Raw genomic sequence first — 7592 nt, 5'->3', positions numbered from 1 at the left:
GGAGGGCGCAAGCTTTTAGATACTGGAAAGTCGGACACCACCGGTGGAAGTGCAAACCACAACAAGCACACCAGAGGGTAATTGGGAGTCATCTAAGCACATTCATAGGCATTTCTTCCGAAGGGCAGGTCCACTCACAGTAAAGCCCCAGGGTGAGTAAAAGAGTTCATAGATGTATGTGAAGGACATTTGTCAGAACATCATCATCATCATCATCATCTCAGTACTCAGGACTGAATCTGAGAGCTTCGTCCTGAGCTATATCTCCAGCTCCTTTTGTGGCTTTTTGTTTGTTTGTTTTCATTTTGAGACAGGGTCTTGTTAAGTCACTAAATTGCCCCAGCTGGGCCCCAACTTGAGATCCTCCTAGGTCAGCTTCCCAGAGTGCTCAGAGCATTATTTATAGCCAGAAACAACCTAGAGGGAGAGAAGTTTGGACAACCTGCAGCTTGTCCATGATGAAATGCCTCGCTGCCATTTAAATGCACGTGACAGAAGAAATTCTTAATATGTGAACCATCAAGTGATAACTTCCAGTATGTTGATGTAAATAGCTCTAGTATGCAAATGAAATAATTGCACACTCTTTTCTTTTTCTTTTCTCCTTTCTCATCGCCTTTTCTCAAGAGGTTTAGGGAAATCTTGGCTACGAAATACTTTATTCTAAGGTCAAGTACAATATCTGTTCTTATCAGTTTAATATCTGATCTGTCCTCTCTCTGATGACAGCATGTGAAATGAACCTTTGGATGTTTGGAGCAGAGAGATGGAGCAAGAGCTTGTTCCATCCACTCCACGAATCAGCCTAGAATTGCAGTACCTCCAGAATTGCACTTGGGGGACAGGTGAGGTCCTCGAGAGTAGAGGCCAGGGAGTAGGAATCCTACGGGTCCCAGGAAGACCCACACTGTTGTGCAGACCTGTGACAACAGTGTTTATCCTGAGAATCTTAGAGCTGGGTGTCATTTAGGAAGGCAGCTGACTGTGCAAAAGTCCTTTGAAAGACTTCCACTGAAATGACCAAAATAAACAAATAAATAAAGCAGTTTACTAGTAAGAGGATGGGGTCCTTGATAGGAAAAGTCAGCGCATGCACAGGTCCTCTCCCACGGCTAATGGTTGATACCTGGGCTACCCGAACATCGTCAGGCTTTTGCTCCTTCTTCCAAAGAGCTACTTGTCACCGGATGCAGACCTCAGTGATAAAATCCCCAAATACCATCTGCTTTCTAGGGATCTGGAATGCTTTAAAGAGAAGGCACTGGGAACGTGGAGCTCTTCTGGAGAGGATCTGCTTTGGCAACTGTGCGTGAGTCCAGGATGACAAAGAACCCACATGCCTTGAGGCTGGATGTGGGCTCCAGAGGCAAGTAAGGGAAGACCTGACTGCACCTGGAAGCTAGAGAGAGGTTTCAACAGCAGACAAGGGAGAGCAGCAGGCAAAGCCCCGGAGGCTCGAGTTGGGGGCAGAGAGTGACTTACGGCACATCACACAGCTGAAGGGGAACCTTGAACTTGGGTGGCACTCTGGCTTCTAGGGGACCAGGTACACCATCAGAATCTGATGAGTACCCGAAGGAAGGAGACTGGTGAGGACAGACAGGAGACAGTCTTCCTGCTCCACTCTGATGGAGTGTCTGGAACGTAGTTATCATGCACAGAGCGCCACAGAAGTCCCGCACTCACTGCTCATTTGCATGTGTAAATGCATGTGTATATATATTGCTTATTAGTGTCAGTGGAATTTGCATTTTAAGTGGATTGGTTTGTTGGGCATGTTCTTTAAAGCCCTGGGCTCAAAGGGAATTTCCCAACTTTAATATTGCTGCTCTTTCTTTAACAAACAACTGGGCTCCTCCCACCAACCTAACAAGAGGAGGACAGATCTGCTATGAGGAAGGAAAGGGACATTGAGTTGGGTGTCCACACAGCAGTGACTGCTGGCCTTGGGCAGGCATCAGCTTCCCTACGCCTAGGGTTCCTAATCCGTATCATCCTCCCTGCCCACTGTACTGGACTCACTTAAAATTATGGAGGAAACTGTTGTCACAGCAGGGAGAAAATGGTCAGCGCCACTATCATTCCTACGACACAAAGATCAACTGTGAGCTCATGCTCCGCTGCCAGGGGTCACGGGTGCTGTTCCTGTTTGCCCTACACTTGGACACTTGACCTATCAGGTCTTCAAGTTACTTGGACTCCCTGCCTTCCACCAGTGATCTATCTAGATTTCTATAGAGAAAAGAGACAGGAAAGTTGCACTGAAGACCTTACACAAACCTAAAAGTCAACATTAGCCATTTTCATTGCCAATTCCCTCTCTCAGACTCTCCTAATGCACTTAGCAGCCATCCCAAGCTGCGTCCCCAGGGAACAAGGAACAGTGGCACTGACAGCATCCAAATGGTGGGAGGGAGAAGACGGGCAATGAACAGCTGGCTTTGCTGACAGTCTGTCTAGAGGATGCAAATAATGACACTGGTGGAAGGAAGACATATATCCTACGCTGATGATTATTCAGTGTATCTATTCTACCTGTGAAGAGTAGAGAATAATTCCCCACACTGTAAGCACAGAATGTACCTGGTGACTTTCTTCCAAAGAGTTTAGTATGGAAAGAGAAAGAAAAGAGAGCCTTCCCAGTGGAGAATGCCACCAGTGTTTCCTGTGTGCACCCTGGATTGATATGATGGGCACATTTTACCTGAGGCTTCCTCCCCAGGATGTATAACCCTGAGCTAATTGTGAAGAAAAACAGCACACCCCCAACTGAAGACCATTCTGCAAGGCAAGTGACCAGCTTTCTCCTAAACCATCAAGGTCATCAGGAACAAGAATAGTGTGCATTGTAACCAGAGGACTTAAAAATAGATAAGGTGTAAGTGACATCCTGGATCACATCCTGAACGAAAGAAAGAAAGAAAGAAAGAAAGAAAGAAAGAAGAGGACTAATAAAATCTGAATGAAGTGTGGACTTTGGTTAATAATAATTAGTTAATACTGGTTCATTAATTGGGACAAATATGTATTACTAATTAAGATGTTAACTGCAGAGAAAACAGTGGGAGGAATAAGGGAACACTCTGTACTATTGACACAATATTCTGCAAATGTAAAAAAAACTGTTTTAAAAGGAAACATTTATGTAAAAAATTTTAGGTCTTGGCAAATGATTAAAATTTGTTGCTATATTCATACTTCTCATCAACCAAACAAAGTGCTTAGTTGTAGGTTCCATGTGCCACCATTACTCATCAATGTTGGCATCGCCAGATTGTCACATGTTAAATAGCAACTTCAAGAAGTCTAGGGCTGGGGATACAGCTCAGTAACACAATGCCTGCCTGGCAAGCACAAAATCCTGAGTTTGAGTCTCAATACAAAAAACAAAGAAGTCTAGTAGCAAATCCACCTGGCCCATGAGAGACAGATAGATCTAGGCCAATGAAATGCCATTGTAAGAGAAAATCAGATTTTCCCACCCCAATGATTCCTAGTTTCACATATCCCACAGTGAATGAAAACAGACTTCCCGGAGTATTTTGGCTGTTCCAATTACTGTGTGATCCCAGGCAATTTGTTTATCTCCATTAAGCTTCAGTAACCCTGCCTATCAAACAAACATCAATAAGATTATCCTCTGAGGGTGATATTGCACAAAGTAAGATTTCCTAATTCATACAAAGGTAATTACCTAATCCAGGGCCCACAGGAATGGGGACTTTCATCAGCCCTGCTGTGAGTTTTGTCTCTAAAGTTGCTCTGTCCTCAGGGACCAGATAGGCATCTGGTATACAGCAGGTGCTCAATAAATTAAGTCTTAGTTATCATTCTTATTCTTAACATCATTCCCAGTGGCTCCAGATGTGTTCCATAAACCCTGACACACTCCACCTTCCTCCATATCACATCAAAACCCACATATGATGCAAGCCTGAAGTGCAGGTGATTGAAAGACCCGCTGCAGATAAACACTCGTGGCCCACCCCAACTTGTATGCAATGGAGAAGAGTGGTCTCCTCTCTTCCAGCTGCTGCCTGAGACTCACTCCTCTCCCCAGAGCTGGGATGCTGGAGCTGAGTGATGCACGTGGTCCGTACACATTCCACACCCCACGGAACATGAAAACACAGGCGCCCATTCCAGCAGTATGGTGAACTCCATGCTGTGAAGGGCCTTCCTGCCCAAATAACTAGTCACTGGGGAAGAGGGAGATTTAAAAATAATACCTGTTTTGAAACACATGGATAGTACTGGAAGAAGAAATCCATAAACTCTCACAAAATGAAAGCAGAAACTGTCAAAGAAAAATTTTACTCTACGAGTTTCTCTTAGAATATGGAAGAGCAGGGCTTCTGTTTCCATGGTTGTCTCAGGCAGAGGACATGAAGAAAACCCTCAGTCTGACAGACTCTCACATCACGCTGAGACCACAAAGAGTGTTCACCCTGTCAGGATGTGCCTGTATATGTACACCCACTTTATGGGAGAAGGGAAGAAACTGCCTATCTCACTTAATTTTGGCTTTAGGTGGAGAGAAAATGAGCTACCCTGAGACTTTGTAACTATAAACTAATCACATGGATTAGTGGTCAAAATTCTAGGGGCCTCTGGTCCAAAAAAACCTCAGGAGAAAAATTAAATTTAAAGTTTCCCCATGTTGGTAGAGCATGACAGAAACCAATGCCAGTCCCTCTGGGACACTTTCTCTCATTGCTGAGACAAAATATCAGATACCCCAAATTAAAGGGAGAAAAGTTTATTTAGCTTGCGGTTTGTGGAGGTTTCAGTCCATATTCTGCTGGCTCCAAGGCAGAGGATAATGGTTCATGGTGGCAGAAAACAGCACAAGCACCAGGAGCCAAAGTGGAGAAGCATGGAGAGAAGACTGTCCCTGATATTGTATGTAGGCCACACCCACTTGGGTGCAGCGCTCATGCCCATAATCCTAGCATTGGGCCATGAGTCATTCAAAAATTTGGAAGGCTGTCTACACAACTGCGTGAGCCTTTGGAGGGATCTCCAGACAGAAACCATAACAGTATTCAAAAGATGACAGTTGCGAAAATGACTGACATCAAAAGATGACAGCTTTTGAAAATGTCGTATAGTACAGTTTTTATATCCAGGAAGCTGTATGTTGAGTGTGACTCTAACCTCTAAGGGAGGTGTGAGGGCCTTAAAAAAGTGGATGGCACTTCCACTTCTTAGTTTGTAGAAGGGGGAAGAGGGAGGCGGTAAGGGAGAGGGAAAGACAGAGAGATGGGGAGAAATAGAGAGAGAGAGAGAGAGAGAGAGAGAGAGAGAGAGAGAGAGAGAATTATTCTTATCCTAACAATGAGAAAAAGTTAAATAAATGGCAGAACCATAGTTTTCCTTGAATTTATCAGAGAACAGAGGTCATAAGGCAATTAGATCACCTGAAGCTTAAAAAGGTACAAGTCCCTCCAAGGAGAGCAGAGATACACATTGGTACAATCTCCTGTGAGGCAGTGCTGCAGGAGGAAGTGGTACAATCATGGATTCCAAGTTTGCTTGGATATTAAGTACTGGCCTCCTCCCTCTGAATGGAGGACATGGACTCCTACCCAAGACCAATTTTGAATACAAGACAGTTTGACTACCGTAAGAGGACAAAAAGGGTCATAGCACTGAAAGGGCTTCACCCCCAAAGTCTGAGTACACAGCACCTGGGCCTGAAGGGGAACAAGTCAACAGACAATCTTCCTGCCACCTCCAGCCCTTCAGGAAGGACCAGTCAAAAGAAGTCAAGCTGGGGGAGAAGACAGCACACAGGACTGGCCATTCAAGACAGATGACAACAGAGGGTAGAGTGTTAGAAAGAAGAAACACCCCCAGCACCCTTCACCATCCGAAATTGGGGCCACAAAAGTAGCTCAGTGCAAGGACACTCTGATGCTTGTGGCCCCCAAAGATAAACCATAGCAATGGGGGTACCTTAACCCAGCTCAGCCTGTAGGGAGGGTGATTCCACCTTCCACACAAATGACCCGAGACTAGAAGCTTGCCCCTATCTAGAAATAAACATTTACCGAATGCTAGGCTATTCTAAATATGATTTCTGATGTCAATCAAAAGTTGTAAGTCACACAAAAAGACAAAAAAACATAAATTATTAAGAAGTGAGAAAACAACCCAAGCAATAAGACTCCCCATATCAGGGGGCTGGGGATTTAGCTCAGAGGCATAAGCGCCTGCCTTTCAAGCAGGCAGTCGTGAATTCGATCCCCGGTACTGATAAAAAGGAAAAAGACAAAAAAAAAAAAAAAAAAAAAAGACTCCCCATATCCCAGAATTAGAACTGTGCAACATGGACTTTAAAACAATTATTTTTTAAATTTATTTTTAAATGACAAAAATGTGTCTATTTATCACAAACAAGAGGATGTCTTGAAGTATGTTCACATTGTGGAATAGAAAAATCAAACTCTGTATTGCCTTTATTTATTATTTATTTTTTGAGACAAAGACATTTAAAATCCACTCTCTGTGCAATTTTCAAGAATATCATACATCATTATTAACCACCTTCACCCTGTTAGGCAGTAGGTTTCTTGAACTTGTTCCTCCTGTCTAACTGAAATTTTCTAACTTCGAACTAAAACCAACTAATGAAAATGGTAAAGGATCTAATGAGAATGTGGAAAGCATGTGTGAATGAGCAGAGAATCTCAGCTGAGATAAACTGTGGGAGCCAATCAAGAGTGCTGAAAACAAACCACATGCAAGTTATTTCCTTTATAACACCATCAGCACACTCAACACAGCATCAATAGAAGTTGTATAAACTGAAACACCCAAAGTGTGTGTGTGTGTGTGTGTGTGTGTGTGAGTGTGTGTGGTGAGAAGAATATGAAATGTGATCAACATACACAGAAAGTGTTTACATTTTTTAAAAAAGTATTGCCCTAAATGACATTGTGGTGGTTTACATCTAGATAGCCCCCAAACCCTCATGTGATCATGGGTGGGGTTTGGTGGAGGTGATAGGATCATGGGGATGTGGTAACCATCACGGGGGTCAGTCCATTGATGAGTTATAGCTAAATGTGATATTGGGTGAGGAGGTGGTTCACTGGGCCATGGCCTGGAAGGGTCTACATCCTTCCTCCTTTACTCTCTCTGCTTCCCTGGTACTATGAACTGTTTCTCTGCCATTCCTCCCTGGCTTGCAGACAGCACACTGTGGACTGAAACCTCTACAAACTGTGAACCAAAGTAAACCTTTCTTTCTGAGAGTTTTAGGTGTCTGGTATTGATTGCATCTCTGTGAAGAGAAGTAACTAAGACAAACATGTTGCCATTAAGTGGCTCAAAGTACAGTGACACCTCGGTTATCAAGTGATCCCAAGCTTTTTCTACTTGAACGGCAAAGTTTGAAGAAAATCTTCTCAGTGTCTGTAACTTTGCTTGGTGGTCCAGTTAAAAATCCAACTTGGAAAAACCTATCCTGGGTGAGAGTGAGTCATGCTTCTCACCTCAAGGCAGACACCAAGTGAGGACACTTCATTCTAAGTGCCACTCTCACCCAGACAGCATGTAGTGCTTGTGTCAGTGTGCAACTGCTAATC

At 43.7% G+C, this 7592-nt stretch overlaps 1 non-coding gene across 1 annotated transcript; it reads left to right on the top strand.

The window, feature by feature from the left end:
• Positions 1-653: 653 nt before the first annotated feature.
• LOC111755460 (U2 spliceosomal RNA) lies at positions 654-839 on the top strand. Its single transcript, XR_002790019.1, has one exon. It is a non-coding gene; the product is annotated as a U2 spliceosomal RNA (small nuclear RNA).
• The last annotated feature ends 6753 nt before the right edge of the window (positions 840-7592 follow it).

The sequence above is a fragment of the Cavia porcellus genome, unplaced genomic scaffold, assembly GCF_034190915.1.
Source record: "Cavia porcellus strain 051 isolate PalLab524CR breed Dunkin Hartley unplaced genomic scaffold, mCavPor4.1 scaffold_32, whole genome shotgun sequence".
Classification (NCBI taxonomy): domain Eukaryota; kingdom Metazoa; phylum Chordata; class Mammalia; order Rodentia; family Caviidae; genus Cavia; species Cavia porcellus.
This window is presented reverse-complemented; position numbering and strand designations above follow the sequence as displayed.